The sequence below is a fragment of the Schistocerca nitens genome, chromosome 9 (assembly GCF_023898315.1).
Source record: "Schistocerca nitens isolate TAMUIC-IGC-003100 chromosome 9, iqSchNite1.1, whole genome shotgun sequence".
NCBI lineage: Eukaryota > Metazoa > Arthropoda > Insecta > Orthoptera > Acrididae > Schistocerca > Schistocerca nitens.
In genome coordinates, this window is record NC_064622.1 from 462,819,939 (window position 1) to 462,832,473 (window position 12,535).

Here is a 12,535-nt window from a genome sequence, read left to right on the forward strand (position 1 = left end):
TGTGTACCTGATCTCAATTTTGATGCACCACTTTCTAGTTTGTCATTGAAGAGATGGTTTCAATTTCTGTCAGCTGAAGTCTTGCTACAAGAACTGCTCTCCACACAACAATGACCTGTGCCTGTGCACACTTTTGCTTTTATGCAAAAGCAAAGTCAGTTACGTTGTATATCTTTCTTCAGTGACAGTACCGGTAAGTCTATAGGTAATAAGTTTCCAGTAACATTACAGTGAGAGAGGTACAGAAGATGAAATGGGTTGTGGCTAACACTGTGAATTCATTTATTTATCGGGTGCGTAGTACAATGATGTAAATTCTTTATCAGAGGGCATCAGCAGATTTGGACATAAGCCTACAAGAATGAAGCCACTTCTTTTGTCTCGGATGAGTACAGTTTAAAATAACCTAACGTATTATACGGCTATGCTACTTACCTGGTTTATGCTTCAGGATTAAAGGTTGTGAGAATTTCAGGTCTTCTGATGCAATAAATCCATCATATTAGGATGATCTGGGCAATAATTTACTTACTTCTGCAAACATGTTTGGGAAAAATAACTTCTTAATAGACATTCTGCTTCTGTCTATTTAACAAGTTAATATATCTAGAAACAAAGACATTGTAACTTACCAAACGAAAGCGTTGGTATGTTGATAGACACACTAACAAACACAAACACACACACAAAATTCAAGCTTTCGCAATCCACGGTTGCTTCATCCAGAAAGAGGGAAGGAGAGGGAAAGATGAAAGGGTGTGGGTTTTAAGGGAGAGGATAAGGAGTCATTCCAATCCCAGGAGCGGAAAGACTTACCTTAGGGGTAAAAGGGACAGGTATACACTCGTGCACACACACACATATCCATCTGCACATTAGATATATTTTTCCCCACATGGAATGTTTCCCTCTATTATATTCATAACAAGATAATATTAATGACAAAATTTCTGTGATTGAAATGGAAATATCTAGTTGGGGGCACTGACATGATTGCGTAACTTAAGCCGTAGCTGCTATAAATGTAAATGATTTGGTTGAGAGATGGTTATGACAGTTCACTTGATGGCGTATAGCTGGTGAGTGCCATGTCTGGTGAGGAGATTTGTGGGGAGGGGGCTCGTGTGAAAGTTTACACTGTCATCTCACATCTGTAACTGATTAGGCTGATGACCAAACAAAAAGATAGCACCATTGTACTTTATTTGCTGCAGTAAACAGAGTTTCAAGGTCTGCTTGATGTCTCTCCTGCTATGCTGTGCTGTGACAGGAGACCTCAGCAACATCTTTCGACATGCATCTGGCTAGTGTTAGGCACGTTTCCGGATCACTGAACTCCACTCAAGAGTTTCACTAAGACAGTGCAACAAGGTGCGAGCACGGAGCAGCGCGAGCACGCTACCCCCACTACCGGACCAGAGCGGAGAGTGGGGAGAGTCACGTGGGGCACACTACAGCTGCCGCCAGTCAATGTAAATCCGCGGCCACCTGCAGGGATATCACTCACGAATGATTACTGCGATAAATGAAACAAATAAAGGAGAGTGTACACGTGCCACATAATTTTATTAGCTTAGTGTATGCCTCTACATTCGTATTAATTTGTGAACTGTTACACAATAAAAGGTGTCACTGAAGTGTGGGATTCTTGGTTATCTTGTACTTTTTGCCCTTTACAATTGCGTCTATGTTCGGAGTAATTGTTCTTGTGCTTTGTAGGCGCAGCGTGCAGTTTAAATTTCGATCAGACAATGCTTTTCTCAGGCGCGTCTTGTTACATATCATTGCAGAGAACAGTTGTTCACAAACATACGTGGAACCGAACATTGATATTATTGTAGCCGCCAGTTTGTGCAAATGAGGAAATCTCCCGGTATCCTGAGGGAAGTGTCTGTAGAATTCCAAAATGTTTTTCTTGTTCTGAAATTTGTCTCTATATTCTCTGTCACACTGCAGGTCAATAATTTCTAGTTGCAGCTTCAATATTCGCCGAATATGGAGAGAACAGAACAAAATCACTGTATAGTGCTGTCAGATCTTGAAAGCGTTGATCAAATTCTTCCTTAAGGGCAATTAACTATGTGAATAACGTTCACAGTCTTTGTGAACATCTTGCATGGATGATAATTTGGGAAAATGAGCTAGATTTCCTGTTTCCAGCTGACTCACTCAAAGTGTCAATTTCATTTTAAAAGCTCGTATTCGATCTATGAAATGAGTAATTAGCAGATCTTTACCTTGTAGTGAAATGTTCAAAGCATTCAGATGGCTAGTTAAATCTGCTAAGAACGCGAGATCACATTTCCATGAAGGCTCTTTCAATTCAGGAACACTCATGTTATTTATTTCCATGAACATATTTATCTCATCTAATAGGCAAAACAATCGATTTAATAATTCGCCAGGACTAAGCCAGTGAACCTCGCTGTAATAAGGCACAGCTTTTAAATTGCCTGTGTTGTAGCCCATGCTTCCTTATATAATTGGTTGTATGAACAACAACACTCATTACATTTTTTAGAGTGATACTCTTTCCACTTAAGTTTTCCTGGTGGATAACACAGTGAACGCCCCTTATTTCATTCGGCACGGTCAGTTTTTGCATTTTCTCCTTCAACAGCGCAACAAAACCTGATTTTTTCCCTGTCATCGCTGGTGCACCGTCTGTAGACACTGAAACTAAAGAATTCCAGGACAATCCTATATTTTCAACACTTTCTTCAACACTACTTAAAATATCACCTCCGGTTGCAGTGTTCGTCATGGCTACTACTTCGAGGAGCTCCTCCCTCACGTGAAGATCTCTATTAACACCTCTAATAAATATGGCAAGCTGCGCTGTTCCAGTGATACCAGCACTTTCGTCCAGAGCTAGAGAATACGCCATAAAATCTTTACAGATATTTGCAAGCTGGCTCTGGACGTCGTCTGCAATGTCCTGTATGCGACGCATAATGGTCGTGTTAGATAATGGCACAATCCGAAACTGTTCAACTTGAGACGGACACAAATGTTCCGCTGCAACTACCAAACATTCTTTTATTAAATCGCCATCAGTGAAGCGGCGCAGGGATTTTGCTAAAAGCAAAGCAATTTTGTAACTCACTCTGAGAGCTGCCTCAGTTGATTTTTCTTCGTCGTCTGGATAGCTTCCTTTTAAGTTTAATAACTTCCTGTGCACGATACGGTCCATCACATTTTCCACTTCCGTAGTCTTTCGCATGGTACGACATATAATGTCGCTGCAAATTAAATTTCCTAAAGGAATTCAGCGTTTTGTGACATACTAAACATTTTGCAACACCATCTTTTTCTGTAAACAGATACAATTCCTCCCAACTGCGAAAGCATGTTTGGGGTTACACAACGGCGACTTGACATGATTCTTAACCAGCGAAGTGACTGTTAGAGCTGATTGTAGTACTTTAAACGTTACACAGTCGGTGCGAATTCATTAGGCACGCTGCGGCCCTATTCAAACGTGCACGCGCGTTTCCCCTCCCTCCCTACTCTGCGACCTTGCACCTGCTCGCGAGCACGTGCCTGAGCAGACGCGAGTACTCGCACTCAAAACCGGCCAGTTGTTAAGCCCTGCACTAAGATATTGATGGCATTGATACAATTAACTCTGAAACACACACTGCCTGAGAAAGCAGAGAAATGTGATTATGATTTTTGGAGGAAAGTTGCTGAACATATCAACAATGTTTCAGTAGCTGCAGAAGACTTATCATCAAGACTGCTATGCTAAATTAGTGTCAAACCTCTCCTGTGTTTGAAACGGGGGCCACACTCGTACCAAGTTTGATGCCACTTTGCAAGAAGTATACAATTTTCTAGATTCTTCAGAGAAATCCCAATTTTCTCTGTAGGATTTATTGCAGAAAGTCAACGAATGACTCCCAGACTAAGATACAATTACTATAAAAAAAAGCTTAGAATATAAACTGACCGAACATTACAGTTGTGGAATCATTCCACAAATATTCAATGATCCATCTCCCAACCACCTGTCTGGGTAAGGTTCCTTGATGATATATCTTCATGATGTGGACTCAGGATCAAGGCAATCTATCCACATTCCTTCAGAACCTCAACACCCTTTCTCCTATCTGCTTCACCTGGTCCTCCTCTACACAATGTGCCACCTTCCTGGAAGTTGACCTCCACCTCTCTGATGGATCTATCCAAACCTCAGTCAACATCAAACTCACTAACCACCAACAGTACCTGCATTTAGACAGCTGCCATCCCTTCTACACAAAAAAAATCCCCTCCCACATACAGCTTAGCCACCTGTGGACGACACATCTGTTCTGAGGAGAACTCTCTTGTTCTGTATGCTAAGGGCTCACAAAGGACTTCACAGACTGCAGCATACCCCCAATCTAGCCCACAAACAAATTTCCAATGTCGTATCCTCACACATCCCCAATCCTCCCACCATCCCCAATAATCAGCTAAAAGGAGCACTCCCTCATCAGCCAATATCACTCTGGACTGGAACAAGTGAACCGTGAACCATATTGTTCACCAGGTATTTATCTCTCTTCCTGCCCTGAAAGAGGGACATGCTACCCAAGATCATTTGCAGCCCTCCTATGAAGGTGTTTCATCGCCCATCCAACATACCCATCATCCTAGGATATCTGTGTGCCTCTCCCACTCTCATCCGCTTACCACAGAGAACATGTACATTTGGCAGACCAAAGTACAAGATCTGCCAGCCATCCACCCACCCAGCACCTACTAACCTAGTTGTCACTGGCTTATCCCACCCCATCAGAGGCTGGGCCACCTGTGAAAGCAGCCATCATATGCCAGCTCTGGCACAATTACTGCACAGCTTTCTGTATTGTATGACTAGCAACCAGTTGTCCACCAGGATGAATGGGCACTCCCAAACTGTGGCCAAAAGCAAAGTAGACCATACTTGAGGCACAACATGCAGCTGAACATAAAATGATTGATTTTAATGGCTGGTTCCAAACCCATATTATGTAGATCCTCCCCTCCACCACTAGCTTTTCTGAACAACATAGACCGGAGTTATCCTTACAACATATTCCCTGTTTCTGAAATTATCCTGGCCGCAACCTACAGTACCTGCTGTCCCCAAATCTTCAACCCAACAATTTCTGTGTCCCCTCCATCCTGTCAGCCCTCCCAAGTTAAGTTGCTTTCAGCATGTGCCCCTTCCTGCTGGCCGCTACAATTGTGCCAGCCCATATACCTGCCACCCCTCCCTCCCACATTCCTAGCCAGCAAACTGGCCATATCCGTCAGAGCTGCTAGCCACCCATTACCAGCTCATCTCCCTGCCTCCCACCTCCTTTCCCTCTACCCATCCCGCTTGACACTACCCCACCACAATCAGCCCTTCTGCCACAAAATCAAAATAGCACTGACACTGTCAGGCTAGCTGGCAGCATGGAGAGAGACAGAGAGAGAGAGTTTTGATAGTCTAGCTCGTCAAAGGATAAATCTTAAAGCTAGCAAGTTCTCTCCCCTCCCATGAACCATGGACCTTGCCGTTGGTGGGGAGGCTTGTGTGCCTCAGCGATACAGATAGCCGTACCGTAGGTACAACCACAACGGAGGGGTATCTGTTGAGAGGCCAGACAAACATGTGGTTCCTGAAGAGGGGCAGCAGCCTTTTCAGTAATTGCAGGGGCAGCAGTCTGGATGATTGACTGATCTGGCCTTGCAACACTAACCAAAACGGCTGAAAGCAAGGGGAAACTACGGCCGTAATTTTTCCCGAGGGCATGCAGCTTTAATGTATGGTTACATGATGATGGCGTACTCTTGGGTAAAATATTCCGGAAGTAAAATAGTCCCCCATTCGGATCTCCAGGCGGGGACTACTCAGGAGGATGTCGTTATCAGGAGAAAGAAAACTGGTGTTCTATGGATCGGAGCGTGGAATGTCAGATCCCTTAATCGGGCAGGTAGGTTAGAAAATTTAAAACGGGAAATGGATAGGTTAAAGTTAGATTTAGTGGGAATTAGTGAAGTTCGGTGGCAGGAGGAACAAGACTTCTGGTCAGGTGAATACAGGGTTATAAATACAAAATCAAATAGGGGTAATGCAGGAGTAGGTTTAATAATGAATAGGAAAATAGGAATGCGGCTAAGCTATTACAAACAGCATAGTGAACGCATTATTGTGGCCAAGATAGATATGAATCCCACGCCTACTACAGTAGTACAAGTTTATATGCCAACTAGCTCTGCAGATGACGAAGAAATTGAAGAAATGTATGATGAAATAAAAGAAATTATTCAGATAATGAAGGGTGACGAAAATTTAATAGTCATGGGTGATGGAATTCGGTAGTAGGAAAAGGGAGAGAAGGAAAGAGGAAGCCGCCTGGTAGCATTTTGCACAGAGCATAACTTAATCATAGCTAACACTTGGTTCAAGAATCATAAAAGAAGGCTGTGTATATGGAAGAACTCTGGAGATACTAAAAGGTATCAGATAGATTATATAATGGTAAGACAGAGATTTAGGAACCAGGTTTTAAATTGTAAGACATTTCCAGGGGCAGATGTGGACTCTGCCCACAATCTATTGGCTATGACCTGTAGATTAAAACTGAAGAAACTGCAAAAAGGTGGGATTTTAAGGAGGTGGGACCTGGATAAACTGAAAGAACCAGATGTTGTACAGTGTTTCAGGGAGAGCATAAGGGAACAATTGACAGGAATGGGGGAAAGAAATACAGTAGAAGAAGAATGGGTAGCTTTGAGGGATGAAGTAGTGAAAGCAGCAGAGGATGAAGTAGGTAAAAAGACGAGGGCTAGTAGAAATCCTTGGGTAACAGAAGATATATTGAATTTAATTGATGAAAAGAGAAAATATAAAAATGCAGTAAATGAAGTAGGCAAAAAGGAATACAAACGTCTCAATAATGAGATCGACAGGAAGTGCAAAATGGCTAAGCAGGGATGGCTAGAGGACAAATGTAAGGATGTAGAGGCTTATCTCACTAGGGGTAAGATAGATACTACCTACAGGAAGAGTAAAGAGACCTTTGGAAATAACAGGACCACTTGCATGAACATCAAGAGCTCAGATGGAAACCCAGTTCTAAGCTAAGAAGGGAAAGCAGAAAGGTGGAAGGAGCATATAGAAGGTCTATACAAGGGCAATGTACTTGAGGACAATATTATGGAAATGGAAGAGGATGTAGATGAAGATGAAATGGGAGATACAATACTGCGTGAAGAGTTTGACAGAGCACTGAAAGACCTGAGTCGAAACAAGGTCCCCGGAGTAGACAACATTCCATTGGAACTACTGATGGCCTTGGGAGAGCCAGCCCTGACAAAACTCTACCATCTGGTGAGCAAGATGTATGAAACAGGCGAAATACCCTCAGACTTCAAGAAGAATATAATAATTCCAATCCCAAAGAAAGCAGGTGTTGACAGATGTGAAAATTACCGAACTATCAGATTAAACTGACAGCTGCAAAATACTAACGTGAATTCTTTACAGAAGAATGGAAAAACTAGTAGAAGCCGACCACGGGGAAGATCAGTTTGGATTCCGTAGAAATGTTGGAACACGTGAGGCAATACTGACCCTACGACTCATCTTAGAAGCTAGATTAAGGAAGGGCAAACCTACGTTTCTAGCATTTGTTGACTGGAATACTCTCTTTCAAATTCTGAAGGTGGCAGGGGTAAAATACAGGGAGCGAAAGGCTATTTACAATTTGTACAGAAACCAGATGGCAGTTATAAGAATCGATGGGCATGAAAGGGAAGCAGTGGTTGGGAAGGGAGTGAGACAGGGCTGTAGCCTATCCCCGATGTTGTTCAATCTGTATATCGAGCAAGCAGTGAAGGAAACAAAAGAAAAATTTGGAGTAGATATTAAAATCCATGGAGAAGAAATAAAAACATTGAGGTTCGCCGATGACATTGTAATTCTGTCAGAGACGGCAAAGGACTTGGAAGAGCAGTTGAACAGAATGGATAGTGTCTTGAAAGGAGGATATAAGATGGACATCAACAAAAGCAAAACGAGGATAATGGAATGTAGTCGAATTAAGTTGGGTGATGCTGAGGTAATTAGATTAGGAAATGAGATACTTAAAGTAGTAAAGGAGTTTTGCTATTTGGAGAGCAAAATAACTGATGATGGTCGAAGTAGAGAGGATGTAAAATGTAGACTGGCAATGGCAAGGAAAGCGTTTCTGAAGAAGAGAAATTTGTTAACATCGAGTATAGATTTAAGTGTCAGGAAGTCATTTCTGAAAGTATTTGTATGGAGTGTAGCCATGTATGGAAGTGTAACATGGACGATACATAGTTTGGACAAGAAGAGAATAGAAGCTTTTGAAATGTGGTGCTACAGAAGAATGCTGAAGATTAGATGGGTAGATCACATAACTAATGAGGAAGTATTGAATAGGATTGGGGAGAAGAGAAGTTTGTGGCACAACTTGACTAGAAGAAGGGATCGGTTGGTAGGACATGTTCTGAGGCATCAAGGGATCACCAATTTAGTATTGTAGGGCAGCATGGAGGGTAAAAATCGTAGAGGGAGACCAAGAGAGGAATACACAAAGCAGATTCAGAAGGATGTAGGCTGTGGTAGGTACTGGGAGATGAAGAGGCTTGCACAGGATAGAGTAGCATGGAGAGCTGCATCAAACCAGTCTCAGGACTGAAGACCGCAACAACAACAGCAAGTTCTCTTTCATTTGTTTGTGCCCATCGACAACTCAATACTTCTATTTTTCAGTGAGTATTCTCCTGTAATCCTAACGTGTTTATCTTGGTTGAAACATGCATTTGAACTTCATTGAGCAGAGTTTCACTAGAAATATTTTTTGTCATAATAGATGTCGTCGAAAGATTAACTGTTTTTCATAAAAACAGAAAAATAAAGATAAAAAAAATTGAGTTAAGGGGCAGTGGAGGCAGACGCTCACCCACTAGGGGAGGGAACGTTTCTGTTACTCACTACTACATCCAGTATGATTATTTTCCTGAAGTTTCAAAAGCTTATAAATTATATCCCCTATTTTTCTTAATTTGCCTGGGGCATAAGAAAGGTGGCAAGCTACAGGTTGTCCATTGATTATTTTTAACTGTTTTTAAAAAAAACAATGTCATATCAAAGAAATAATACAGATAAATAACTATATTCCCTGAGCCAGAATGAGATTTTCACTCTGCAGCGGAGTGTGCGCTGATATGAAACTTCCTGGCAGATTAAAACTGTGTGCCCGACCGAGACTCGAACTCGGGACCTTTGCCTTTCGCGGGCAAGTGCTCTACCAACTGAGCTACTGAAGCACGACTCACTCCCGGTCTCACAGCTTTACTTCTGCCAGTATCTCGTCTCCTACCTTCCAAACTTTACAGAAGCTCTCCTGCGAACCTTGCAGAACTAGCACTCCTGAAAGAAAGGATATTGCGGAGACATGGCTTAGCCACAGCCTTGGGGATGTTTCCAGAATGCAGAGTGAAAATCTCATTCTGGAAACATCCCAAAGGCTGTGGCTAAGCCATGTCTCCGCAGTATCGTTTCTTTCAGGAGTGCTAGTTCTGCAAGGTTCGCAGGAGAGCTTCTGTAAAGTTTGGAAGGTAGGAGACGAGATACTGGCAGAAGTAAAGCTGTGAGACTGGGTGTGAGTCGTGCTTCGGTAGCTCAGTTGGTAGAGCACTTGCCCGCGAAAGGCAAAGGTCCCGAGTTCGAGTCTCAGTCGGGCACACAGTTTTAATCCGCCAGAAAGTTTTATATTCCCTTAGTAACATATTTAGAATAATGGGTATGGCATGTCATTAACAACATGGCTTATCACTGTATCTTATTTTTATTAATATTAGCAGATCGAAACTGCTCTATCACTATCCAAGGCCCCCCAAGATTCAAAGTAAGTACATTATCATCCTTACCGCCCCCCCCCCCCCCTTCAGTCTCCTTCATCAGGGGGAGGAGCAAGCAGTTTGAGGGCTATGCTAACTACCTTTCCACCCACAGGTTTTAACAACTTTTATTTTTGTTGCAGTTATATGCCTTTTCTTGCAAAAAGCAGGTAATTTCCTTTGTTCAATCTTACCATTTCAAGTTATTTCTTTAGACTGGTGTTACAAGTTTTACACATAAATAACACTTATAGATAAAGAAAAGACAAGAACATTGAATTTATATGTGGTACATGTACAGCTAAAGAAAATATAAGAAAATAGCAAGTAAATAACGTTGTGCCTTCGGGTTTCTTCTCACGTTTCAGCCTTAGCTGGGACTAATCTTTTCCTTTCCAGTATGGTAACCAAAATGGTCTGCCATGGTGTCTCACAGATGACTCAGTCTTCGGTGTCTTATCTTCTTCGAAGTTGCTAATGTTACGATTCAGTTCTTCCTGCTGTGCCACCCACCCTTTATAGTGGATTACTTCATCAGTTATCACTGTTTGATCAATCTTCACTGTTCGAGTTGATCAATCCTCTCAGGCAGCCTCCGTCATTCATGTTGTGCAGTTGGCCAAAATCACCTTTTTGCTTTTCAGCCTAGTGTGATCATTGTGGATGTCCACATGGGGTGTCAGTGTCTCTGGTGTTTTTGAGCATGATCTTTAATTTGGGAGGCCGTTGTGACATCCATTTGTGCACTGACCTGCATCAGTCGCTACTCAGTTTATGCTTGCCTTTGGTGGGCTGGTCAGTAGGTGGCATGCTTCCTCCAGTAGGGGTCAGGCTGCTTCCAACTGAGCAGATTGTATGCTCCTCACAACGAAATTATACACAATTCTCAATGAAGTACGTCAACAAGTGTGACGATTCTCACTGAAAATAGGTCGAATCCATGTTCATCTATAGTAACTTCATTAATGAACTAGAAATATGTAATTTAAAGAGGTGTCTTATTTTAACTATAATATGACAGAACTTTATAAAATCAACACAAGACTGTACCCACACCAAAACATGGGAAGTAACATCGTTCACAGAAGTTACCCCATCCACTTCAGCTACTGTGTATTGTCTCAATACTGTCAGACTGTGCCCAAATACTGATGTTGCATGCTTGAGGAATGTGCATAAAATACAGAAGAAGACATCATTAAGTGCTTCAAGAATGACTACAAATTTTTGGCTTATTTAAGATACATGGGCAGGAAGAGTATGTTATGGCAGTGCTCAAAAAATGACTGTATTCCAATCGTGGGATGGTAAGTAATGTTGTAAAATTAACAACTTAAGATGTGTGAATTTAAGGTAGTTTTATTTTTCTTATCAACAAGTGAAGAACAGTCCTTTGTACATTTCTTGAGTTTCATCCTTTGTAACCATTATGCTGATACAGTTTTAAACTCTTATTTTGGGGTGTATATAAGGATTTTTCTTTGTATTAATGCCCCATCCTCTGAAGCATTTGCCTCTATTCTACATTAAAGTCATAGGCATGCCAATCAACAATGGTTAACATAGTGTCTATTCTTGTTAGCTAATAACAGTACTCACTGTAATTTGTACAGTATTGATAGTATATCTACACACTGTACTGTGATCTTTACAATTACATTTTTACGGATTTATTATTCAGTTGTGGCAAAGGAAATGCACCGACAGTAAAGACAAGCAAAATGTGGAATTGTAATTGTATTAAACATTACAGTATTGATTGAGATTTTATTACACTGGCATTCATTGTCTAATATTCCAGGTTCAACTTGATTTGCAGGGACCAAGGGCATAAGGTATATTGCATTAGTAACACCACTGACAAAAAGTACTGCCGAAGGATGTGAATTTTGTCTTGAGGGAGTATCCTGTACAGATTGCTTCCTGTGTTGAAATACATATCTAATACTCTTTATTCATGGGAAAGCAATTTCTAAATAGCCAATTTTTTAATCAATGATTTTTTAACACAAATAAAAAAATATTGCGAGCATGCAAATCTGCTAGGAGTGAAAACACAGAAAACCTAAATATTTGGAGTCCATTATGAATAAAAATTATTTTGTATTTAATGTGTTTTGTGTAAACATGCAGAAGTGTGAGAGTTATGTAATACACCAAGGAACATGTGCAAGACAATTGCACCCTAGTTTCCTTTGGTCAGAACACAATAAAAAATGAAACCAATATTTTTCCTGGCCAATAGCCTTGCTGCAGTGGTAACACCAGTTCCTGTAAGATCACTGATGTTAAGAGCTGTTGGGCTCGGCTAGCACTTGGATGGGTCACCATCTGGGTGTGCCGAGTGCTGTTGGCAACCGAGGTGCACTCAGCCCTTGTGACTCGTATTGAGAATCTGCTTGACTGAGAAGTAGTGAAATGAAATGAAATGTCGTGTGACGAGGGCCTCCCGTCGGGTAGACCGCTCGCCTGGTGCAAGTCTTTCGATTTGATGCTACTTCGTAGTGACATGGACCTTTAAGGGATGTTCGGATAGTGTTTTCTTTTTTTAATACTTTCTTGAACATGCTGGAACCATGTTATAAATGGGTCTACATCCACTGACTATTATATCAAATGTTTGTTGATAGTAAATATTGGAACT

At 41.5% G+C, this 12,535-nt stretch overlaps 1 pseudogene; it reads left to right on the forward strand.

The window, feature by feature from the left end:
* Nucleotides 1–12,128: 12,128 nt before the first annotated feature.
* Nucleotides 12,129–12,247, forward strand: LOC126204527 (5S ribosomal RNA; annotated as a pseudogene).
* The last annotated feature ends 288 nt before the right edge of the window (nt 12,248–12,535 follow it).